This window comes from Carcharhinus amblyrhynchos, chromosome 6, assembly GCF_965287045.1.
Source record: "Carcharhinus amblyrhynchos chromosome 6, sCarAmb.v2.hapA, whole genome shotgun sequence".
NCBI lineage: Eukaryota > Metazoa > Chordata > Chondrichthyes > Carcharhiniformes > Carcharhinidae > Carcharhinus > Carcharhinus amblyrhynchos.
The window spans coordinates 78,017,907-78,044,716 of record NC_137329.1 but is presented as its reverse complement, the minus strand read 5'-3'; the positions used below and the strand labels follow the sequence as shown (position 1 = coordinate 78,044,716).

Genomic DNA, 26,810 nt, shown 5'->3' with positions numbered 1-26,810 from the left:
GGTGCAGCAGGTGGTCAGGAAGGCAAATGGGATGCTGGCCTTCATAGCGAGGGGGATTGAATATAAAAGTAGGGAGGTCTTGCTGCAGCTGTATAGGGCATTGGTGAGGCCGCAGCTGGAGTACTGTGTGCAGTTTTGGGCGCCGCACCTGCGCAAGGATATTTTGGCCCTGGAGGGAGTGCAGAGGAGGTTTACTAGGCTGATACCGGAGTTGAGGGGATTGAGCTATGAGGAGAGGCTGAATAAACTAGGCTTGTACTCGTTAGAGTTTAGAAGAATGAGGGGAGATCTCATTGAGACATATAAGATGACGAATGGGATGGATAGGATAGAGGTGGAGAGACTCTTCCCGCTCAAAAAAGACAGTAGGACTAGGGGGCACAGCCTCAAGATAAAGGGGAGGCGGTTTAGAACGGAGTTGAGGAGGAACTTCTTCACTCAAAGGGTGGTGAATCTCTGGAATTCTCTGCCCGTTGAAGTGGTGGAGGCTGCCTCGCTAAATATTTTCAAGAAGCGGGTTGATGGGTTCTTGATAAGAGAGGGGATTAAGGGTTATGGGGAGAGGGCGGGAAAGTGGAACTGAGCCACAACAGATCAGCCATGATCTTATTGAATGGCGGGGCAGGCTTGAAGGGCTAGATGGCCTACTCCTGCTCCTATTTCTTATGTTCTTATGTTCTTATGAATCCACCCAGCCACCAGACCCAGAAATTATCTGATGCCCATCCAATGAGGGTGGGAACAAGATGAGCATATTAAAGTAAATGTTTAAATATGCCTAGTCCATTTGAGGAGGTATTTTCCTTGCTCCTAGGATTCTCTGACCATCAGGTACAGTGAGAACCTAGTGACTATCACTGCTGGTCTCCACAAACGGATATGATGGCTACGCTGTTGTTGGAGTGAGGGGTGGGGGAGGGAGATGTGGTTTGGAGGCAATTGAATCCTCAGGGCGAATGGGGGCATGGTTAGGCAATGCCAACCTGGCACTACCAGATGGGAAATGCCCTGGGCAATTCCAAGGCCTGAGAGGGCAGGAAAGCGTGAAGACTGCGGAGGATGGATGGGGTGGGGCTTGAGAGGGGCATGAAGGGGATTGTAACTGGGGGAGGCTTGAAGGGGGACTCATTAGGACGGCCCCAATTCAATGATGCTAGTGATCTGTCTTGGGAAGGGATTGGGGAAACATGCCTTCAATGAGGGGGGGATGTCCCAGTATCTGTAGGAGAATGGGGGTGGAGGGCTCTTTTCAATTTCACTTTGAAATCGGAGCATCCTTTAAAAGTGACGCCCGATCTCTATGAAGCCCGGCTTGCCAGCATGTTTAGGCCCACCCCTCTCAGAACCAGCGCAAAACCTGCCCCGCTCCTAAAAAATGACTAAGTGTGGGAAAATAGCTATCTGATTTACACCGCCACTTAATCATTTTTTTGGGAAAATTCTGCCCTACAAATGTGACTGAGTTAGAAAGTGTGAGAGAGAAACTGAGAGTGAATAGAAAAGAGAATAGGAATGAAAAGGCAACAGTAAGTGAAAGACAGATTGGGCAAGAATCTGTGCTAACAGGGAATCCAACAGCATCTGTTCAAAAAAATGTTGCCCATAAAGTTGCAGAACGTGTGAGCTGATAATAGTGGTGAGGAAAACAGTGTACTGGGGTTTAGTGCCCTGACGAAGGGTTATCCTGCATTGAAACATTGGCTTTATTCTCTCTCCACAGATGCTGCCAGACCTGTTGAGTTTTGCCTGCGTTTTCTGTTTTTGTAATGGGCCAAATATCAGAGTATCCATTTAACAAATGAGATATAAGGCTTGGGAAATAAACACAGGAAGGACTGAGAAGGAGGGTGAATTAAAATGATTGAATTCAAACACCAAAAGTGAAGTAAAAAGACAGAAATATTGAAACGAGAGAAAAAGAAAGACCCAAAGGAAAAAAACAATTTTTTTTAAAAACCTCTACAAAAACAATCAAAACCGAGAGAAGGAAGACTCCACTTGCAATAGCTAATTTTCAATAACAGAAAGGTGATTGGCAATAATTGACACTTATGATATTAACATACTTTTTTTATACTACCAAGATTTAATATTCTACGGGCTGTTCAATTCGTGAGCAAATACAGTAAATTTCTTTAAAAAGAAAGACTAACTGATGGCCGCAGCTGAGTGCACACAGAGGTTAGAACTTCTTTATATTTCTATTTAACTGCACATCTGCTCCTTGTCTAAAGTTGCTGTGCATTTACCCACAAATAACAGTGAGCACCATTAGTCTTGCCATTCTTGAGGACCAACTAGCCTTCGAAGAAAATCCATGTGATAATGCTGAAGTGACATGGTCAACCTTTAAATCATCAGTCCTGGGAGTTGCTAAATATGTCCTGGGAACATAGAAAAGAAACCACCAACAAAACACACAAAGAAGCTGTGTAAGATTCAGGATGCATGATGAGCCAAAGATGTCAGAGAATTCAAGTTTATACTGATTTCAGCATGATATGAGGAATTTTATAAAGTCCTGAAGACTAAGTATGGTCCTTCCTGATTTGACTACTCAGCACAAATGGCGAATATTTTCTGATGGACAGGATGGTTGCCAAAGAGCACTGGCTAACCACCCATCCATCGTGAATGGTGCAGCTATAGACAAACTTCTAGACTGGCCCATGTATGAAATCATGGACAGCACATGAAGCCTTCCGATCTCTACTCTCACGCTGAGACTGGAGCCCAGGAGAAATTTATAAATCTCCAGGACCTATACCAACAGGGTTATGTTACAGAATGTAGGATCAACAAACCATTTGTCAAGCAAATGGGTGGCACCATGGCACGACGATCAGCACTGCTGCCTCATAGTACCAGAGACCCAGGTTCAATTCCCAGCTTGGGTCACTGCCTGTGTAAAGTTTCACAACATCAGGTTAAAGTTCAACAGGTTTATTTGGTAGCACAAGCTTGTACCATGGGTACCCAGGGTACCGTGGATATTCACATGTATGAAGGAAAAGCACAAGCTAGTGCTACCAAATAAACCCATTGGACTTTAACCTGGTGTTGTGAGACTTCTTAGTGTGCTTGCCCAAGTCCAATGCCAGCATCTTCACATCGTGTGAAGTTTGCATATTCTTCCCATGTCTGCGTGGGTTTCCTCCGGGTGCTCCAGTTTCCTCCCATAGTCTGAAAGATGTGCTGATTTGCTGCATTGGTCATGCTAAATTCTCTGCAGTGTACCCGGACAGATGCCGGAGTGTGGTGGCTCGGGGATTTTCACAGTAAATTCATTGCAATGTTAATGTAAACCTACCTGTGACACTGATATATAAATAAATAAGTGTTCAGGGGTGGAGGGGGGGTCTTTCGGGTAAATAAGTGTTCAAGGGTACAATGAATATTCACATGTATAAAGGAAAAGGACAAAAATCTGTGTGTGAGTTTGTGATAGCTGGTAAATCCTATTCAACAGACTGTTAAGCCACATAGCAGAATATGTACTGCCCAAAAATCAAAAAGTAGTTTTAAGAAAGACAGGGGTACTTAGAACATGATCTTCACCCTTTGGCAAATGTAAGAGAAATGCCACAAAAAATGGGTAGGATTTTACTGCTCTTTTGTTGACCTAATTAAGGCCATTGACACCTGGTAAACAGAGGTTGTGGAAAGTCTTAGCTAAACTTGGATGGCCTGATAAAGCTGTAAAATCTGAAGACAACTGTTTCATGATACAATGACAGCCAGAGTTGCTGATAAGTGAATACACTGACCTCTTTGATGTAACAAATGGTGTGAAGTAGCAATGTATCGTGACTCTTTGTTCTATTCTTTGTTGCTATATTTTCTGGGGAAATGTTGATGGAATATACATATAATTCAGAACAGATAGAAATCTCATCAACCTCAAATGCCTAAAATCATCAACTAAGAGATATTAGACAATTGTTGTTTGCCAATGATTCTGCCCTTGTGTCATGCCGAGCATGGCTTTCAATGAATTGTGGACTGCTTTTTAAAAGTGGCTGACAGCTATGGGCTAACCATCAGCCCAAGGAATGCAGAGATTTTCCACTGCCACCACCGAACTATGACTATACTCTGTCTATATAACATTAAATGACACATCCCTGAAGGCTTCAGATAATTTTTACTTATCTCAGAAGCACAGTCTCCAGAAATTTCTGCATGGTCAGCAAGGTGGCAAACAAAATTACCAGAGCACGCTCAACATCTGCCTGTTTAATCAAGTGGATGTGGATGAAGTATGGTATTGAATTTGCAACACAACTTGCTGTGTACGAAGCTGTGGAAGTGTAAGACATATCTTCTTGTATGCCAGAGGGACATGGGTTACCTACAACAAACGTATTAAGCAGTTAAACAAGTGCGACGTGAGATGCATTCAAAACAGTGTAGGCATAAAATGGGAGGACAAAATACCCAACACAGGTAAATCAAAGAGCAAAAATGTCTAGAACTGAAACACTCATCATTAGAGGTCAGCTCAGCTGGAGTGGATATCAACTACATATGATGTGATAAAATCTAACACAATCATGTATTCACAACTGAAATGTGGACACTTCTGCCTGGTAGGATGAGATTAAGGTTCAAGGACTCATTGAAAGCAAACCTCAGAAAATGTGGCGTGTCCACCACAGACGATAAGAAAAATGCACAAGAAAGAGCTACCTGGGGAGTGATCTCAAGTAGTCAACGTTTCCTTCCAGCAAAATGGCAAAATACAGCCAGCCAGGGAGAAAAGGCAAGATATAGAGACCAAGCAGTATGAACAAAAAACAGACAATTCATCCTTGCCTGCAACTGTGAATCATTGAAAAGTCATGTAGGTCTCCAGTCAGGCTTCACAGCCACGTTAGAATGCACATTAGATGATTCTACGCATATTTTCTATCTTTGATAATGAAGGAAGACCAGTGACAATTTTGACAGCAAATTCTGACCTATTTCTAGTAAGAAGGTGAGTGAGAGGAAATATACTGTGAGTAGATTGTGCCTAAGTGAAATTTGGCAATTAGAAATTCAATAAATGTGATTAAAGTTAAAGCTTATTTATTAGTTACAAGTAAGGCTTACATTAACACTATAATGAAGTTACTATGAAATTCCCCTAGTCGCCACACTCTAGTGCCTGTTTGGGTCAGTGCACCTAACCAGGCAACAGACCTAACCTAACCAGACAACCAGATTAATAGAAAAGGCAAATACCCCTTTAAGAACATAAGAACATAAGAAATAGGAGCAGGAGTAGGCCATCTAGCCCTTCGAGCCTGCCCTGCCATTCAATAAGATCATGGCTGATCTGTCGTGGCTCAGTTCCACGTTCCCGCCCTCTCCCCATAACCCTTAATCCCCTCTCTTATCTGATTGGACTACTGTGGGACAGGATAATCGACCCAAACACACACACAAACAGGATTAATGTACTGCTTACAGATGTGTTATTGACAATGCTTCAGAGGAGATAGTCTATTCAACAAAAGTGTACACAATAAGGCTAAATGATAACAAAGATGAACTATTTGCCTGGAACAAAACTCATCAGTTAACAGTGCATTGTGGTGTTGACCTCTTCTCTTTGATGAACTAATTTCAAAGAGACCATTTAAGGTGTGCTCACAATGCTCTTCCTGTTTAAATTATAAAATGAAAAACTAACACTGAAGATAATCTTACAATCCATTTCCTACAAATTGTTAGCCACGATTTAAACAAAATATTACATTAAGTTGGTTTGAGTTTGAAGGCTGTGTTTCTTGGTTAAATATAGTTTTAATTTCACTGGTTTTCCCTTTCAATCTTCTTGTGAATGTTTTGAATCCTTGCTGGGTATGTTTCCATAGAGACCAGGAAGGTGGCTGTCTTAATTTCTAGACACTACAGAATTATCTAATCTCTGCCTGGCCAGCCGTGGGCAATCCAGCCATGGGCAATTTCAGTTCACATTTGGGTTACAAAAAGGGAATTAAAGCCAAGGTTCCCATATATATTGGTGTTGTGATTCTTAATGGAAAATAAAAATCTGTTGATACAAGAGGAGGATTCAATATGCATTGTTTGTGATGCCTTCCATAGTAAAATAGCCAACTTTGTAGACTCTCATATGTATAATGTCCACTTACAAGAGATTGTGAAAGGTTATGGGTGCTTGTGGAGCAGTTTGTCAGCATGCACTCGATGCCTTTAAAAACAGAGGGAATTGAAAAAATTGCCTGGAGAAATATACTGGCATGGACTCTGTTAGGTATCCTGAACAGCTCAGTCGGAAAGTGTACTCTTAACAGTATCCAGCAATATCAACTTGGAAACCAGGATCACAGGTTCAGCCATTGGCCCATGCAGCTTTAGATGTTTATGAGTATTAGGGTTACAACAGCTGCTGCCCTCAGTACCCTGGATTAGACAGAAAACATGATCAGACAACAATTCCTGATTGTGAACATTGCTGAGTGCCCTTCACCAATCTGTCTCACGGAAAGTGCATACTTGCAGATTAAGATGGATAGGATTAGATGCATCAGTACTGATCTTACCGATTAACAGCCTACCAACATTCACCTTCTCCTGTTTCAGTTCTCTGAAGAGCTCTCGTTTAGTGTCTGACAGCGATTCTTGAAAGCTACAGTAACAATTCAAATCAAAAAGAGAAGTTAACCAAACAGTGGCAGATTTTGTGGTGAGATTAAAAACGCAAGGTTGTGCCAAATAAATTAGTATCTTGCTTTGGCAGCCTCATTTAGATTACCAAGATGAATGGCTGGGTTGAATAATCCAGTAATGAACTTAAGTATCAATTGCAATTACAGAGCCAACTACAGCACAGGCTGAACAACTAACACTTTGTAAGTAATACATATATTATATCATTTAGCATTGTGGAAACTGGCAAACAGTGCATGAACCAGCTGGTTGTCTTAAATAAATAAATTATTTAATATAATAAATTCATATATATATTAAATATATTATGTATTGTAATAATACATAATGGGCCCTATTTTACCATTTTAATTCAAAGTGCTGGGCACATTTGAAACTGGGAGTGTTTCAGATTCAACTTTTAGACCCATTCTGAGGTGCTCCCATATGCAGTCTGCCTGAAAAATGATCAGTCAGTCCAAATCGCGCTGCACAAGCCTGTGGGCATGGCTTAATGTGTCCAAAACCTTGCAGCTCCAATCAGCATCTCCAACCGCCCATGTGCAGAAGAAAAGGATAGAATGCTGCTCCCCTACCACATCCCTCCCGGGCCAAATAATGCCTCCCCCTGGTTTCCACACACATTGCTCCACCCTCACAACATTACTGACCACCTTATCCCCCCACCCCTCTCCCCTATTCAGATCGATCATGGGCCCTTCCCCTCTTCCTCCACACTGATCTCAGGCAGAGTGGCAGCAGACCCACCTTCCCCCCCTCCACTGATCTCACGCAGAGTGGCAGTGGAACCTCCCCCCCCCACCCCAATCTCATGCATAGCGGCAGTACACCCCACTTCCCCCCCACTGATCTCAAGCAGAGTGGCAGTGGACCCGCTTTCCCTCCCCACCTCCCCCCACGCACCCCACCGAACTCAAGCAGAGAGCCATTCAGCACTAGGCACTTACCTCCTCATGAATTTTCACTGATGGAGCGCCCGAATCAAACTTACATGGAGCATGTCTGTTTCATGCCAATTCCAGATGGGCAAACACAGTGGTAAAGGGGGAATTGCCGATAAAGTTGGCCATGCAACCCATTAAGTCAATTTAAATGCATGCAAATGCCCGACTGAAAACGGATGCAACGCAATGGTAAAATCGGGTCCAATATCTTAAAAGTAACAAGTGAACTGTCACAAAACTCTCATCAGTGATTTCAAACAGTGCTTTTCAAACTTTTTTTCCAGCGATCCACTTTTGACAAATGGCCATCCCACTGTGTAATGAAATCCAATCTTTCCGCTTTGTATTAACATTATACCATATAATAAACTTTGGTGGGGAGGTCCGTTTCAATCCATTTTCCAATTTATTTGGCCATGTTCCAGCACGAAGAAATTGGTGTCAGTATTTTGCAAACTCCTCTTGTCAACGCACACATTCAAAATAAATGTCCGAAATTAGACAGTACACTCATTTATGAGTACACTTATATGTATATGTTTAAGTACACTCAGCCATCCACAAGAAGTTGACTGTTGTTTATTTGTGACAGATTTCTCGCTTAAGATGCACCCTTGGAATGTAGAGCTGACCAGATCAATGTGCTGCTTTTAGGTAGAAACTTAATAAGATAGTCACCAATTATCTCTATCTGTTAGCATCCCACCAGTAAACTTCCCTGGTAGGTGGTATGTCATATCAATAACTACATTGTGCTGCATTCAATTAAGTCTGTGGTTAATGTGTCAATTATCCTCTCTCACATACAGCCATAATTAAAAAAAAAATAGTCTCAATGGTTTTCCTATTTTCAGATTCATCTCATTTTGAAATTGATTCAACAACAAAATATTTTTATGCACACAGGGCAAAAATGATGAGTTGGACTATAAGATAATGATGATACTCATCAAACTCTGAAGTTATAGCCTGCCTTCATGGCAGGAAATTCAAGACCCAGGCAAGCTGCAATACTGGTGCTACAGTCACAATCTAAAAAGGATTTGCTGTACATTTAAAAATACTCCTAATGCTTACCTCTTCTTTTCATAAGGACGTACTTAAACTCTTAACAGGACCAGTTTAGAGGATATTTGAACTTAAAATTGGAATTGCAAAGTAGATGGTCATAATGTCTCTAAAGCCATAAATGCTATAAGTGCCCTTTCAAGGGCAATTAGGGATGGACAATGAATGCTAGCCGAGCCAACAAAGCCCACATCTCTTGAACGAATAAAAAAATGTAAGGTCAGTTGCTCAGAGAAATGTGAACGTGACTGTCATATACTTCCCATTTGCAACATTGCAGACATATTAAGTGCTTGTTGTCCATTAAAGAGAGTTTTTCCATTAAAAATACTATAGAGTAAAGCATTAACATCAAAAGCATACGTTATGCTAATGTACAAATGTAATAAAGATGTCAGATCACAAGGCTGAGTAGTAAGAGCGATTTTGAAGACAGCAGAATCTCTTACTTTGTGTACATGTCCAAATGTGTAAGTAGTGACTATAAATACCTCTGGTTAAAGAGACCATAGACTCAAGCAGCATACTTCTGGCAGACAAGACAATTCCCAAACTCCATATAAACACTGACCGCACAACAAAACATGGTGGAAGCAGGTGAAAGACACAGAAAGAAGCTACAGACAAGAACAAAGAACCTTGAAAGAAAAACTGAAAAAAAGACAACACAACATCGGAACAGCAGAGGCAAGCTGTGACGTAGTGACAGCAGTGAGCACAGGCATGACACAGCATGCAGTAATGGAGAAGCAGGATCAAATTGTCAAACAATTCCACTGTTGCACAAAACCAAGGAATCCACCTTATCACTTTTAGAATTATTTCAGGGTGCCTGCAGAGAGCCCACAGCAGGCCCAGAAACAGGACAACTAGAGAAAAAGGTTCAGAAGGTGCAAAACTGCTTCAAAATTACATTAAAAAGACCAGGTCAGTATCTGACTTTATGCTGTTGGACCTAATGCTGATGATGTGATAGCAAGACAGGGGGTTTGTGAGACTTACGGTTTCTTATGAGGAAGTCGAATAAATTTCCAACTCTTCAGTGTATGTTAGAAATAATTGAGAACGCTAAACTTAACAGAAGAAAACAAAGACCAGCTGAAAGAATGGATTTATCAACAATCTCTATAGGCCTTCACAGGGAACTTGGTATTGAAATTTTAAAAGGCAAGATGATTCACAACTCAATAATTGTAGAGATGTTAGATGAAGCATTATCAGATCTTTTACAGACAAGGGAGGATTTAACATTACTGAAAGCAGGGAGACAAACAGAATTTAGGAAGTAGCTGTTCATTGAGAGAGAAGGAGATGTCCCATGGACAAGACCAAATGAGGCCATTCAATTTGCAGGTCATAAAAAACATGCCAAAACTAAGCCCGCCAAGGTGGGAAAAAAGGTACCAACCACCACTTTAAAATGTTTCTAGTCTGGCAGGAATGAGAAGAATGTCCATCAAAGGGAATGAAACAACTGTGGAAAAATAGGTCAGTTTAAATAGTTTACTGAAAAATATAGACAAAATTAAAAAGAGCAAAAAAAATGTGAATAGAGACAAACCACAAGTACAGAAATTAACCTTCCATGGAGAGATACATGAAACTGAAAACAAGTATTGGAATCTTAAATTCAAAGTGGATGGTCACCCCCTCAGAGTTAAAAATTAGACACAGAAGCAAAGGTTTCTGTTTTATCAGATTAAATAAAATATTTAAACAAATTCATTGATATACTATTTATTAAAGTACCAAGTCCTGGGGGAATCCACAATAAAAGTGAAAGTCCAGCTCATGGTAAAGCTGAAATATAAAGGGGCCAATGCACCCAGCATGCTGCGATGCTGTAGCAGAGTAGTGGGCCAGCAGACAAAAGCAGAGGCTATTTGGAGGGCTTCCTGCTGGGCACTCCCCACGCATCTTTGGGCCCCAGATTTCCAGCAGTATCAGCTCCACGTCAGAAATTGGTGCCGAGCTGATTAAAATATTTAAATCTTCATTTGAATCTGATTAGCGAGCCCTGGGCTGACCCTTCCAGGCCCGCTAGCCTCTTCTCTCCCACCGCACCAGTCCAGCACCAGGAGTGGTTCACTCCAGTGGGATTTACAACACTCCCTACTGACAGGGAGCTGATGACCTAATCCTGCTGGAGTGATGGGAAGCCATGGAGACCTCCCAGGAAGTCGGGGGTAAAGGGGGGGTTCCCCTGGCATTGCCCAAGGAGAAAAATGGCAATGCCCAAGGGGCACCTTGGCATTGCCCACTGGGCATCAGGATGTGTCGTGGGGTGGGGCCTGTGGGGGGAGATTGGTGGGGGGAGAACAGTGGAGGTGGGGGGCCCTGCTGCCACCCTGCACTTTGGATCAGTGACAGAGGGAGGGAGGACAGTGATCAGGGCTGCATGGGACTGCGGGGCTCTTGGATGCCAGTGACCAAGTTGGCCAGCAATTGGGAGGCTAGCAGTGCGGGACTACTGGGCTTGCACCAGTCTCTGCTCTGACAGATAGACGCATGCGCAATTGGCACTCAGTGCTGTGCTGCCAGCCTCTCCAGTGGGAATAGGCCCCACCCCCAGATTTTTACTGTGATTCATGCTAGAGCACTTTGCAATGCTCAGAGTGCGGGAGATTCATTTTGAAAGTCCTGCTGAGAAAACCAGGGGACTTACTCAAGTTATTACATGAACTTGGCACTTAGAATTCTCTTGGGAGAATCCCGGCCAGAGATCATGAAACCCATGAACCTCATTCAAAATCAAGAATGCTCTCTACTCCACAGAAAGGCATGCCCCCCCTATAACTTAAATTAATCTGAAAGAGGATAAAGTCGCTGATGAGACTTACACCACAACCTTTCAAAACAAGCTCCCAAAATGATTTACAGAATTAGGAAAATTTAAGACGGATTTTAACTTCTTTAAAGTGACCTATTTTTCAACATCTTCCAATGAGCTCATGTAAAACCAATTTGCCTCCTTTCTCAAAGGAAGGTCCATCACCCACTCTCGGACAAAGTCAAGATCAAAATAGAAAAGATGCAGTTGCAAAGGGGTTATCTCACCAGTCACCATGCCAACAAAATGCTTTTCAGGCATGGTTATGACCCCAAAACCAAACAGCTCTATTAGAATTTGTGTGCATTTAACTCAGCTAAACAAAAAGTGAACAGTGAGATCCAGGTGAGAACCTAGCAAAACTAGCCTCAAACATTTTATTTACTAAATTGGAATGAAACCATGGATTTTGGCAGTTGCCTCTGGTGAATGAACCTAGATTGCCGCCCACATTTATAATACCCTTAGGTCATTATTGTTTCAGTAAACTGTCCTTTAGAAATAGATCTGCTCCAGAAATTTTCCAGAGAATGATGTCCAACACTTTAGAAGGCATCGAAGGAGTAATGTGCAAAATGGGTAATATGCTTTTACATGGATCCACCAGAGAGGAACGTGATCACAGTCCTGGTAGCTTTACAAAAAGCAGGCCTAACATCGAATGAAAAATGTTGAGTTTGCCAAACCTAGATTTTCACTCTAAGGTAAGGTGTGCAGTTGGGAGAATTCCCGGCTCCATGAACTGAACCTCTAAATATGTCTGCTTGGGGTCATATGCAGATAAAAACCAACCTGGAGGAAGGTCCATTTGCGAGGTAAGTCATCAATGCTGAAGCCTCTGTGCCTTGGAGGAAATGTCATTGCCTTGTCAAGCCCAAGCTGTAAATGGTGTCCAACTGTTAGTTAACCCTGGAACTGATGGCCCATCATGGACTTTCCCACTGGGAGAAACATCATTGTTACTGGTAAATCAAAGTGTGCTGTACTGAACCACTAAAAACATGGAGTGGATTCACAAGGCACAGCCATGGATTGTTTGGCTGTCTGTAACTTGCTGCTTCACAGCTAGTTACTGTGCATGTAGTTCTATGTGTGTTTTTACCAAGCCTGGAGTGCTGCTCCTGGCATGCTCTTCCACACTCCTTAATAAAGCTAAGCTGGATCCCTTACTTGATAGTAATACTAGAATGAGGGATACGCCAGGCCATAAGGTTATACATTATGGTTGAAAACAGGTCTGCTGCTGCCGATGGCCTACACAGCCTCCTGCATGCCCAGCTTTGAACTACTGCACTTACTCTGAATTTTTCCCATGATAGTACTGCACAACACAATGGAGAGTGTCTTTAATGTAGAGATGGCAATTTGTCTCCGTAAGGAACATGTCATGGGCATCTGAAAGAAGAAAGGCACAAAGGTAGGGTAGGCGAAAGCAAGAAATGCATACCTATGTTATCTGCAGCTTATAACTCAGAAGAGATAGTGCTAAGAGGGGGAAGTGGGATGTGCAGAGCTGGGTTGGTTGGGAACATACCACAATCTTCTATCGTTTCAGCCCCACCATTTGCCACGGCCTCAATCGTGATCACTCCAAGCGTGATGCGCACTGTCTTCTCCATTGGGGTGAGGACATGCAACTGTGCTTGTCCTCTATCAGGTGCATGTTTCTGCCTCTAGTTTTGGATTACTTTGTCCTGTTAGGAGATTTACTGTGTCAGTAATTCTGGTGATATATATTTACACGTTGTGTTGGTCACAATTGATTAGTTCGCACTGTGTACAACCTGAAAGATGTTAATGTGAGGTCTGCAGCAGTGCTAAATGTGGTGAGGTGAAGTTATTAATTTGAGTTATGTTTGACAGAGGCTGTTGGTAAGTATGTAAAGAGGGATGGTGAATGGAGCAGAATATGAAGCTAATGAGTTAATTGCAAGGAAGATGTATTGACAGTGCCTTAATTGACCTTGACCATTCAGGTAATGCTGCTAAACATTTTCTTGAACTGCATCTTGGTCCTTGAGGTCAGGCTTTTGGCATTGTGGGTCTTGTTGGCCCCATGTGGGGAGAAGATCTCTCTCCTCTTCTCCACCTACTGTACCAAAGCCTCTGGTATTGAATCATCAAGAACCAAGTTGAGCACTCTCCACCTTATTCTGCCATTTCTATTTTTTGTCCTGCTCAGAGACACTTCCGTAACAAATTCCAGCAGCTTCTGCAGCCAGTATTCACGTTGCCTTTTGAGAGATGCCGGCAGGCTTTAAAGTTGGGTAGTGCTGGCTTCGTGCAAACCTGGGCCACCAGCTGAGTTAAGCACTGGCCTGCTTTCCACTATCATCAATAAGTAAGCAGCTGGCCTACATCACAAACAAATGGGTTTCCATGCCAACTTTCAGACTTTGTCCAATTTTCCCCGGAAATATTTCCAGCAATCCCAAAGTGTTTGTAATATTGTAATCACAGTTTGAAAATGTCTTCTTGCTGCTGTGTATTTTTACATTGTACTAACAGTATGCATAATTCCTCTTGTTGCTCTGTTCAGTGATTTAATATTACAACATAAAGATTTGCTTCAGCTAGTGTCACAAAATTATCAGAATCTTAATAGTTCTTCCAGTTGCTACCTGATGATAATATTAGTGAGTACATATATTGTTGTGAGGTACTGCCGATGTTGCAATAACAGTAACAAGATGCAAACATTTATACAACGGCCCAGATCTTCTGGTTTCTGGATTGTTGGAGAGCAGAGCCAGGATCCAAAATGCAAGTTGGAAACCCGTGGAAGTCCAAATGTACTGACCTCCACGTGAATTACCCAGGAAGTTTCAACTCCCGATAGGAAATTCCCCTGCTCCTTGGAACCCTTTGCAAATGTTTTTGAATCCGAGTTAGAGTCAGTCAGAAGCTTCAGACAGTTTCACCATTTGTACCCAAGTAGTTACCCAGGAAATGTTAGACAGAAAAAAACCTAGTCGTAATTCATGGATAGCTACAGAACTGACTTCCAAATCCCTCACATTGACCTCCTTGACACCCCTGACTACAGTAAGAAGTCTCACAACCCCAGGTTAAAGTCCAACAGGTTTATTTGGTAGCACAAGCCCCAAGCTTTTGGAGCGCTGCCCCTTCATCAGGTGAGTGAGAACAACTCCCACTCACCTGATGAAGTGGCAGTGCTCTGAAAGCTTGTGGCTTGTGCTACCAAATAAACCTGTTGGACTTCAACCTGGTGTTGTGAGACTTCTTACTGTGCTTACCCCAGTCCAATGCTGGCATTTCCATATCATAACCCCTGACTACTTCCTGACCAATCTCCCCAATTCCTCATTGACCTGATCTAACTATCTGATCCAATCATCCCCAGGAAACCCTATCTACCTCTGGCAAAACTGCTCTAAAGATGGCTAAAAGCTGATGTTCAGTGTAATATACATGACCTAAAGAACAGATAGTGGATGGTGAAAGTGTAGGAGATCCAGCAGTTAGCCAACAACTGTGACACATGAGGTTTCCTTAGCACAGTCAAAACTACCTATGGCCAAAGAATCGATCCCATTGCTGGCTAACAATGGAAAGCTGCTCATTAAGAACAAAGAGACAGTCTTTGTGCAGTGGAAGGAACACTTTGAAAACCTCTTTAACAGAGACTTTGTCTTCACTTCAAGTGTCCTCGACTCCAACATACAGCATGCTACCTGCCACCACCTCAACACAACCCCAGCCCAGCACAAAGTGGATAAGGCCATCTGACAGCTAATGAACAACAAGACATCAGGAACAGGTGGAATTGCCACCAAATCACTGAAACATGGTGGAGAAATACTACTGGCATGAATATATGACCTAATTTCCCTTATCTGAAAGGAGGAGAACCTGCTGGGAGGTCTCAGATACTGTAATTATGTCACTTTTCAAGAAAGATGATGGGCAGATTTTCTCAACCCACCCATCATGGAAATCATAGTGGGCAGGACACAGACCATGCCAAGGTGTGCTGACCTCAGGCAGGATTTTCCATGTTTGGGGCAAGCGCGGCTGAAAAATCCTGCCTGACAGTTCTGATTGCAGACCCAGTTGAAATGTTTCAAGGACATGCTGCAAGCCTCTTTGAAAAAGTGCAACATTCCCACAGATACCTGGGAATCCCTGGCCCAAGACTGCTCAAAGTGGAGGAAAATAATTTGGGAAGGAGCTGAGCACCACAAGTTTCATTGCCAACAACAAGCTTAAGTCAATTGTCAACAGTAAAAGGAGTTCATGTAAACCCAGAGGTCCCACTCACCCACTCCACCAACTACAGTTTGTCTCATCTGTGACAGGGACTGTAAATCAGTCATCTGAGAACTCAGTTTTAATGCGGAAGCAAGTCATCATTGGCTCCAAGAGACTGCCTAAGAAAAAAGAGGATACCCTCTCCCCAACCCACAGAAGATCCAGGCAATTGTGTTACTATTATTTGATTTGATTTATTATTGTCACATGTATTAACATACAGTGAAAAGTATTGTTTCTTGCACGTTATATAGACAAAACATCCTATTCATGGAGAAGGAAGCAAGAGAGTGCAGAATGTAATGGTACAGTCATAGCTAGGGTATAGCGAAAGATCAACTTAATGCAAGGTAAGTCCATTCAAATGTCTGACAGCAGCAGAGAAGAAGCTGTTCTTGAGTCGGTTGGTGCATGACCTCAGACTTTTGTATCTTTTTCCTGAAGGAAGAAGGTGCAAGAGAGAATGTCTGGAGTGTGTGGAGTCCTTAAGCAGGCCGGCTGCTTTGCCAAGGCAGCAGGAAGTATAGACAGAGTCAGTGGATGGAAGGCTGGGTTGTGTGATGGATTGGGTTACATTCATGACCCTTTGTAGTTCCTTGCGGTCCTGGGCAGAGCAGGAGCCATACCAAACTGTGAAACAACCAGAAAGAATGCTTTCTATGGTACATCTGTAAAAGTTGGTGAGAGTTGTAGCTGACATGCCAAATTTGCTTAGTCTTCTGAGGAAATAGAGGCATTAGTGGGCTTTCTTAACTATAGTGTCAGCATGGGGGGAACTAGGACAGGTTGTTGGTGATTTGAACACCTAAAAACTTGAAGCTCTCAATCCTTTCTACTTCACCCCATTGACATAAAAGGGGCATGTTCTTCTTTATGCTTTCTGAAATCAATGACAATCTCCTTCATTTTGTTGACATTGAGGGAGAGATTATTGTTGCCACACCAGAATAAGTGGTTACTTTGATTGTATGTGTTATAGATATTGTAATTACTTCATAAACATTTCTTCTGGCTGATATTTATTGCTCACATTACAATCACAGCATGAACATTTCCTGTGCATGTTGTGTGCAAGTATTAATGAGCACTGTTGCAACCACATAAGGAGGGGTGAAATGACTTCTCTATTTTACCACTCAAGACTATAACATGGATTTTTGTGAAATTACAAGGATGAAGATATGAATTCAATGTCTGTGGTTAACCATTTATGTGGTGATTGTAAAGAAACCAGTCTGACAGGCATTCTTGTGTTTAAAACTAAAAGGGTTTTTACTGAGCTAAAAACTGACCCAGGTAAAAATATAAAAATATTTTAAAAAGAAAACCCATGTTCCGACTTTCACAACACACACACACACAAATGTGCAAAGTTACAAGTTCCATAGTAGGAAGTTACTTTTTAACCAAATTAAAATCCATTGTGTAAAGGAAAAAAATAGAGACTTCACTGTTTGAGTCCTTTGCACATATCTGTGGCTGAAGCAGAATACTTTGCTCTGTGGTCTTGAATATTTCTGTAGAATTGGAGCCCACGTGAATTGCCATTTCTGTAGACAGTCTCCTTTTGAAACATAATCTGTATTTTCCAAAGGCTGATACTTTTTGCTCCTGGTGTTCATTTTGCTTGAAAACTCCCTGTCTCGCTGCTGGATTCCAAGTTGTACTTGAGATGGTGTGTTGAACTTGAGAGGGGGAGAGAAAGCATTACTACTTCATTGGCAACCTTCTTCCAGACTCCACTTAGCAGCTGGCCTGTTGTAATAAAAGACATTCATAAATGGTTATCCTAGTCACATGACCTCGCTCTGCAGAATTATTTCAAAAGGCAATTGGTTAGCTCATGACTGGACAGACTGTAGCTGTTATTATGATCTAGGTGAGTAGGTTTTGCATGTCCCAGCCATTAACTCCTGAGTAATTCATCTTCCATCTTGATCTCTCCTTCCATTTAGCTAATCTCCAGGTAGAATTTCTGTCACCATTTGAAAGGTAGCTTTATAGAAATGCAAATGGTGAGGTCCAGTACAGCTTTGGTAAACCTTTTGAAGTAGTTCTTGACATCAGCAGATGCAAAGTTCCATAGGAGGTTCTCTTAATGTATGTTAACTGTAATTCACATTAGAAACTTCCAAAAACTGGTCAACTTGTAATACCTGATGTCATGGGACTTGTGACAAACATCTTAAGTCAATGCCTTTGCTTGCTTTTCTAAAGTCTTTTTAAGCACTTCGCTATATCTTTGATCAGCTAATGAAATTAAAGATTAATATCACATACACACAAAGTGGCAGCACACTATAAGAACATTTGCTCTGGTTGTTACATGTCAGTGTTTTTGCAATCTCAGTATAAACATATCCTCTGATTGTGTGTTAGTGAATGTTTAATTAAACTATGATCATGTCACTAGATGCTGGTGATATGGAACGCACTGTTTGAACAGTTCTGCTGGGTTCTGTAAGCCAGTGATATTGAACTTATTGTATGAACATTTTCACTAGTTTCTCTTTGTCAATGATATTGCTTTGACTGTTTTGTGCTAATACTGTAGAAACAGTACATTCTCCATATACCATGGGTTAGGAAAATTTGACTGTGAACTTTTTGAGTTCTGATGTGGAGTTGGAACCTTTTGATTTCATGCTATGTGTTAGCATTATTATAATCATAGCATTAAAAGGGGATGAGTAGGGGAATAGGGGAATTTCACAGTAGCTTCAGTGCAGTGTTAATGTAAGCCTTACTTGTGACTAATAAATAAACTTTAATATTTGTTCTGGTTGCTGTGTGCTCATGATGCTGCAATTATTGGATGAAAAATATTTTCTGGCTACATGAGTTATGGTAAACACAATATGAACATTTCCTCTGCTCACAATAATGGTTTCTGAATGATATTGTAATCACAGTATAAACATTTCCTGTGGTTACTATGGATTAGTGAAATAGTGATATTGTGATTAACGTCTACATTTTCTTCGGTTGCTGTGCAGTAGCAATGTTGTAATTACAGTATAAACCTTTCTTCTGCTTGTTATGTGTTTGTGATATTGAACACACTGTATGAAGATTTGTGCTGGTTTCTATGCTTTAGCGACATGAATATTTTCTCTGGTTACAATGTGACAGTAATATGCAACATATGGTAGATTATTTCCTCTGGCCACTGTGTAATAGATATTATAAATATAATATCAACATTTGCCCTAGTTGCTATGTGAAAATGATACTATAATTGCAGTGCTAAAGATTCCTGTGGTTACTATGTGTAAGTAAGTGATATCACAAATACAATGTGAACATTTCCTCTCTTGCTGTGTGTTTGTAATATTATAATCATTGTTTGAAAAGTTTGTCTGGTTTCTTCATTTTGATCATGTTATAACAATTGGACAAACATTTTCTCTTTACAATAGAACATAGAACATTACAGCGCAGTACAGGCCCTTCGGCCCTCGATGTTGTGCCGACCAGTGGAACTAATCTAACAACCCTCTAACCTAAACTATTCCAATAATATCCATATGCCTATCTAATGACCATTTGAACGCCCTTGAAGTTGGCGAGTCCACTACTGCTGCAGGCAGGGCATTCCACACCCTTACTACCCTCTGAGTAAAGAACCTACCTCTGACATTTATCACCCCTCAATTTAAAGCTATGTCCCCTCGTGTTATCCATCACCATCTGAGGAAAAAGGGTCTCACTGTCCACCCTATCTAATCCTCTGATCATCTTGTATGTCTCAATGTGTTGGTGATATTGAAATAACACTATCAACATTTGCTCTGTTTTTTCTGTATAAGTGATATTGTCAACACAATATGAGTATTTCCCGTCTTTGCTATTATTACTGCTATTGTAAATGTTGTACAAGCATTTGATCTATATATTGTATGAAAATGATATGATAATCTCAGTATGTATGTTTTTTCCAGTTGCTGTTTGTTATACATATTATAACTGTTCTGGTTTCTATGTTTTGTAATGTTGGGATTACAACATAAGTACTTCCTCTTGCTGTTATGTGCCAGTAACATGGAAACCCCCATCCCCATTCAACAAGTTGTCTCCAGGCAACATGCTGGGATTCTCCCAAAGTGAGAGGTGGGGTGTGGTATGGGGCATCTATTGCCAGGACGATCCCACTGGCATCTCCAATTTGCCTACAAGTGGGTAATTGAATTTCAAATTGACTGCCCAAGGTGGGAAGTGGAAACAGATGGGCAGTTGTTCTGGTGCCTCACTTCAAGATTTCTTTCCAGTCCCATTTTCAAACTGACCTCTGTAGAACGAGGAAGATTCCACCCAAGAAAACCATTTGATGTAGATGATACGTGTTTGAGATATTACAGTCACAATATGAACATTTCCTGTGATTGCTACACAATATGAAAAATAATTTGAGCAACTTTGGGCGCCATACCTTAGGATAGATACATTGGCCTTGGAGGGGGTGTAGCATAGATTTATTAGAAAGACACTTAGACTCCAACAGTTAAGCTACAAAGAGAGATTAAACAAATTAGGGTTGTAGTCAGTGGAATTGATAAACTAAAGGGTGATTTGATACAATTTGTTTCAAATTATTAAAGGTAACAGATGGGACAGAATGGGAGAAACATCCTCTGTATAGTCAAAAACTTACAGCCAGACTTTGAGGGAGTGAAAATAAAAAACATTTCTTCACAAAGGTTCATGAAAAATTGGAACTCTCTTCCACAACGACAACTGACACTCAATCAATTGTTCATTTTAAAACTAAGATTGATAGATTTTTGTTTGCCAGAAGTATTAAGGCGAAGGAGGAAATACTGTTATATGAAGTTATGCCACAGGTCAGCTGTGATCTTACTGAATTACGGAATTGGCTTATGGAGCTAAATGACCTGTTTTCTACTGATACATTCCTATGACATATAAGATAAGGGTCTGACAGATCATATACAGTCTCCTCCCTGGCTCTAGCTGAAGGTCTTCCCCATCCCAGGAAGTGCCCCCTTGCTCCCTATTGTCTAGGCTTGATCATGTGACCCACAAAGGAGCCTCCCTTAAAGGGACTACATTACCACTCTCTGTGTGTATGCGTGTGTGCCTTTGTGTGTCTGTGTGTGTATTCTCCCATTGAAGATGAGAAGATTAAGGTAAGACTTGAACATTTATTGAATGAGGGAATTATTTAATTATAAACAGAGTGAGGTAGCCAATTAGATACAAAATTGGCTTGACAACAGAAGACAAGTATAGAGGTTTGTTTTTCAAACTAGAGGCCTGTGACCAGCGGTGTGCCTCAAGGATCAGTGCTGAGTCCACTGTTATTTGATATTTATATTAATGATTTGGATGAGAATTTAAGAGGCATGGCTCGTAAATTTACAGATAACGTCAAGATTGGTGGCACAGTGGACAGTGAAGAAGGTTATCTAGCATTGCAATGGGATCTTGATCAATTTGGTCAGTGGACCAGTGGACCAGCAGATGGAGTTTAATTTAGATAAATGTGAGGTAATATGTCTTGGTAGGTTGAAATGGGGCAGGATCTATTCACTTAATAGGAGGACACTGGGGAGAGTTATAACAAAGAAATCTGGAAATACAGGTTCATAGCTCCTTGAAAGTGGAGCCACAGCTGGACAAGGCAATGAAGAAGGCATTCAGCAAGCTTGGTTTCATTGGTCAGGACATTGAATACAAGAGTTGGAATGTCTTGTTGAAGTTGTACAAGACATTAGTAAGGCCACACTTGGAATACTGTGTACTGTTCTGATCACCCTATGATAGAAAAGGTATTATTAAACTAGAAAGAGTGCAGGAAAGATTTACTAGGATGCTACTGGAACTTGATGGTTTAAGTTATAAGGAGAGGCAGGATAGATGTTTTTCCCTGGAGCATAGGAGGCTTAGGGGCGATCTTATAAAGGACTGTAAAATAATGAGGGGCATAGATAAGATAGATAGTCAACATCTTTTCCCAAAGTTAAGGGAGTATAAAACTCGACAGCACAGGTTTAAGGTGAGACGGGAGAGATACAAAAGGGTCCTGAGAGGCAATTTTTTCACTCAGAGCAGTGTGAGTGTCTGGAATAAGCTGCCAGAGGCAGTAGTAAAAGTGGGTATAATTTTGTCTTTTAAAAAGCATTCAGACAGTTGCATGGGTAAGATGGGTATAGAAGGGATATGGGCCAAATTTGGACAATTGGGACTAGCTTAGTGGTTAAAAACTGGATGACATGGACAAGTTGGGCCGGAGGGCCTATTTCCATGCTGTAAACTTTCTATGATTCTAGATATTTGCTCTAGTCATTATGTATAAGTGATATTGTAATTACAATATGAACATTTCCTTTGGTTGTCATTTGTAAGTTATTTTCTAATCACAGTAAAGACAATTATTGTTTTCTTGCTGTTTGAGTGATTTTTGCATTCACAGTAGGTACATTTCCTCTGGTTGTTATATGTTAGTGATATTGTAATCATGTAAGAACATTCACAGCATGAATATTTCTTCTGATCATTATGTGTTAGTGATATTGTAATGTTAATGGGAGTATGTTGATTGTACATTTACGCATGTGAATAAAATTAACTGATTCAGTATCTTGAGCACATTTAAGAAAGACTTCTGGGACTTTTGGGTGTTGGTAGGTAGGAGGCAAAAATAAATAACGCTGCATTCTGTAAATAAAACTACTATTAAGAAAATAATTTGTGTCTACTTTCATGCTTCACCATCTGGCTTGGGATCCAAATAAATGGCAGCAGAAGACAGTTGCCTATTAGTGAAGATTAGAAATTAAGGGCAGAATTTTTCACTCCAGAGACTAAGAGCAATGGCAGGTGGGATCAGAGGTGAGTTCCCTACTGATCGCAGATCGGATTCTTATGTCCAATCTTCCGCTTGCAACCTCATTAATTATGCATAGGGAAATTATTCACTGAATAGCATGGCAGGAAAGGACTGTTTCATCCACCAACTATCACCTCATGCAGTCAAAGTTCCTGGTGCCATATTTAAATGCCACCCAAATGCACACATTACTCTCTGTAGGCCAGCTGTGTGGTCAGAAGTTCTGGAGATGGCCCCAAGGAACAAAAAAGCGTGCCAAGGATTGCCACAGTTCTGTGGAAAGTTCAATTAGAGGCCAGCACCCAGAAGTTATTTTTCCTGGGGAAGTCCACCAACCTCACCTCGCCGACCAGGAAAGTGGTCCAGAAGTTCAACTCCAGAGGCAACTGCTAGAGAAATGCTATCCAATGCAGAAAAAGATGAATGATCCCATCCGTACAGCCAGAGTAAGTTTAACCTTCAGCTCACTCCAAATTCTCACTTTCATAATGGCATTGTGCACTCAAAGTGTCACACAGTTCACAAACAATATTAGCGGAGGAGATGTCAGCACTGAAAGCATATTCACAAGCATCTCATCTATAATCCTGCACAAACAGCATCTACAGCCCTTATCAGGGAGGGCTCAGCACACACATCAGAAGTGCATGCCTCCCAACCTCTGCTCTATCTCTTATCACATCTCACCCATTTGTCTTCATGCAGGCCAAGTTTGCCCACAACAAATAGAGATCCCCGACTGGAGGGGGGATGACCAACATGCAGGAACTCTTCAAATTCAAGGAGGATGCTAAATTGGCAGGTGAGGATAGTGATCGCTCCTGTGATGAAGGTGAAAGTGGTCTCTCCCAGCAAGCCATTACTGATGAGCCCTCCATGTATTGTTCACATCCTTATATTCACAGTGAGTGACATGCAATATTGTATGCAGCCTGTTCATGACTAACTCTATCTTTTATCTCTCATAGCTAGCAGCAGGCCCAGACAGACCACCACATCCATCACAAGCCCAATCCCCAAGCCACCTCAGAGGGGGATGATGAGGATCCATTTGAAGAACAATCGTTGGTGTGTTCTCCTGCATCCTTCACCAGCACACACACCCTGGTGGGTCACACATCTAGATTAAGCTCAAGGTCACATTCTGGGAACACCTCACTGACACATCTCTGTAGCAGTCGAAGGCAGAGACAACCCAGATCTCTGGCACGCAGAGGACTTCTGGGAAATGGGCACTGGTGTGTGTCTTAGTCAAATAATGAGCCTTTGGAAATGATTATTGCAAACGTGCTGGAGATGCAAAACCATCAGGCAGAATTTCCAGAGGCAGTCAACAAACTGAGCAAAGGACAGAGGAATGCATTCACATTCTGTCTGATGTAATGGCTCTGATATGCGAGTACCTCAAGGTCTCCATGGGTAGAGTGGTGACCATCTTAGAGATGTTGTTCCAGCATATTCTGCTGGATTTGTACTTGTACCTGCACTCCATCACTGTAGACATAGGTGGTATCCTTCAGTGATTAGCCGAGAGGAGGGTTGGCACCTCAGCCTCGTTCTCAGTGCCCCTTCTCCTCAAGCAGTCAGACAGGAGCCCTCAGGCATCCAAAGGGAAGAGGATAATCAGCTGGATGTTTGGGAACATCCACCCAAGGTGACCCAAGAACGTCTAGCTGATGCCAATCCTCTCTGCCTGTGACCCCATCACTCCAACTTCATGGGCCAAGAGAGATGCACCTGCCTCTGAGCAGAGCTGGCTGAGGCCCTCTAGGCCTTGACCCACCAAGCTCATCGCAGAAACAAGGCATCGCAATCCATTTCTGTTGTGGGTGTCAGGGATACACCTAGACATAGCGGTCATTAAGAAAGTTCTCACTATAGGGGCATGGTGAGTGTTCACTTTATAAATACATTTGCTGTCCATGACAATGGTCTCATCATTTGAATGTGTCATGCCCATGCCTTTATGTGCCCTCTTATTATGAGGGTGACTCAAGCTCCCATTCCGTGAATGGTTACTTGGAGTGCCTCAGATTACTGTGATATTTAGCAGGCCCAGGTTAGTGACTCACCCCTTGTGAAATGTCAGGGAGATGTGACTAGCTCTTTCTTGAAGGTGTCTGCACTTTTGAGTGTGGAATTTCTATTGTTTATGAGAAACCATGGAGTTATACGTACTCATGTGCTTTGGCAGGTTACCAGTAATGGTGTCTCATCGACAAGAAACTGTTTCATTGTTTATGCCAGACACAAGACCTGCAGCCATGATGATACTTCCAACTATGTGCACGTCTCGAGCCATAAGAAGCATCTCATTAAGGTGGCCATGACTTTTTATTTATTCATTTGTGGGACATGGGCGTCACTGGCTGGCGAGCATTTATTGCCCAGTCAATGTTGAGGACTCCCAGGGTAACTCCCTCTCAACTGTATACCAATGTGCTGCTGTCATCTCTAATGGATCTGTCCGGCTGGTTGGACAGGACATATCCAGGGATGGGGTGTTATCTGCAGGGTGTGATTTCATGAGGATAACTATGTTAAGCTATTGCTTGACTAGTCTGTGAGATAGCCCTTCCAATTTTGGCACTAGCCAAAGCACTAGGAGTACTTTGCAGAGTCAACAGGGCTGTTTGGTCGATCTGTCCAGTTTCATTCCTTTTTATTGGCTTCATAGTGATTGATACAACTGAATGGCTTGCTAGGCAATTTCAGAGAGCAGTTGAGAGTCAACCACATTGCTTTGGCTCTGGAATTACATCTAAGCCAGACAGCTAAGGATGGCAGATTTCCTTCCCTAAAGGACTTCAGTGAACCAAATGGTTTTCTGACAATCAACAATGGTCATCAGTAGACTCTTCATTCCAGATATTTTTTTCTGAATTCAAATTTCACCTGGGTTTGAACCTGGGTCCCTGGAACATCTGCTGATTTCTGGATTAATAGTTTAGCCATAATACCACTAGACCATCGCCTTCCCATGCATTAAGTGCAGGTTTTGTGCTGGAGAGTTGCCTTCAATTTTGCAGAGTGACTACATGCCACTTTTCACTGCTGACCTTTTCAAAGAGTAGAGCTTGGCGATACATAAGGTTTGCAAGTCAAAGGCAAAATCATAGAAATCATAGAAACCCTACAGTACAGAAAGAGGCCATTCGGCCCATCGAGTATGCGCCGACCACAATCCCACCCAGGCCCTACCCCCATATCCCTATATATTTTACCCACTAATCCCTCAAACCTACACATCTCAGGACACTAAGGAGCAATTTAAATGCAGACTTTGCTCTTGACATCACTGCTGGTAAAGGTCTTTCTGAGCACTGGTATGGGGCAGGAGATATGTACTTGGTTACCCTTGTCTGGGCCTTGCTCATGTTGGAACCTTGTTGCTATGAGTGCGTCACGGACACGTCTTCTGTATTGGGTCATTTTGGGGCAGGCACCCACATTGGCCTCTTCAGGTTTGTGTCATTCCAGGTCCTCATCTTCCAAGGAGTTCTCAACTTTCTCCATGTCTCCCTCTCTGGCAAGTGATCTCCCCTTTGAAGAGCCAGGTTATGCAGGGCACAACAAACTATGATGAAGCAGGACGCCCACTATGCAGAGTGCTGCAGAGCTACAACTGAGTGGTCAAAACATCAGAATGTCAATTATCCACTCTGTAGATTTTGTCACAAAGTGCAGCGCATTGTATCTTTCCTCCAAGGCACATTATGGATGACACATGGGTGCCATGAGCCTTTTTTTTTATGTAGGATGTGGGCATCGCTAGCTGAGCCAGCATTTATTACCCATCCCTAATTGCTCTTGAACTGAGATGCTTGTTAGGCCACTTCAGAGGGCATTTAAGAGACAATCACATTGCTGTGGGTCTGGAGTCACATATAGGCCAGACCAGGTAATAAGTTGTGGCTTTTCTTCTCTAAAGTACTTTAAGTGAGCCTGATGGGTTTTTATGACAATCAACTATGGTTTCCGGATCATCATTGGACTTTTAATTCCAGATTTTTATTGAATTTCAATTTCACCAACTGCTGCGGTGGGATGTAAACTCATGTCTCCAGAGCATTAGCCTGTGTCTCTGGATTCCTAGCTAAATATGCTGTGGCCCCTCAAATATCTCAGGCACCTGGGAAAGACTGAGGATTTATGAGTTTTTGGGAAC

General features: G+C 41.9%; 1 protein-coding gene across 3 annotated transcripts in view; it reads left to right on the top strand.

The window, feature by feature from the left end:
- The window catches only part of prickle1b (prickle homolog 1b), a 176,101-nt gene that overhangs the window by 47,634 nt on the left and 101,657 nt on the right, over positions 1-26,810 (top strand). The window contains exons 1-2 of one of the 3 annotated variants that reach the window (XM_080190749.1): positions 23,358-23,444; positions 23,611-23,749. The exons of the other annotated variants lie outside the window; for them this stretch is intronic. The gene's annotated coding sequence lies outside the window, so the exon portion shown is untranslated. Of the gene's footprint in view, positions 1-23,357; positions 23,445-23,610; positions 23,750-26,810 lie in introns of those variants that run through there. 3 annotated transcript variants of the gene reach the window in all.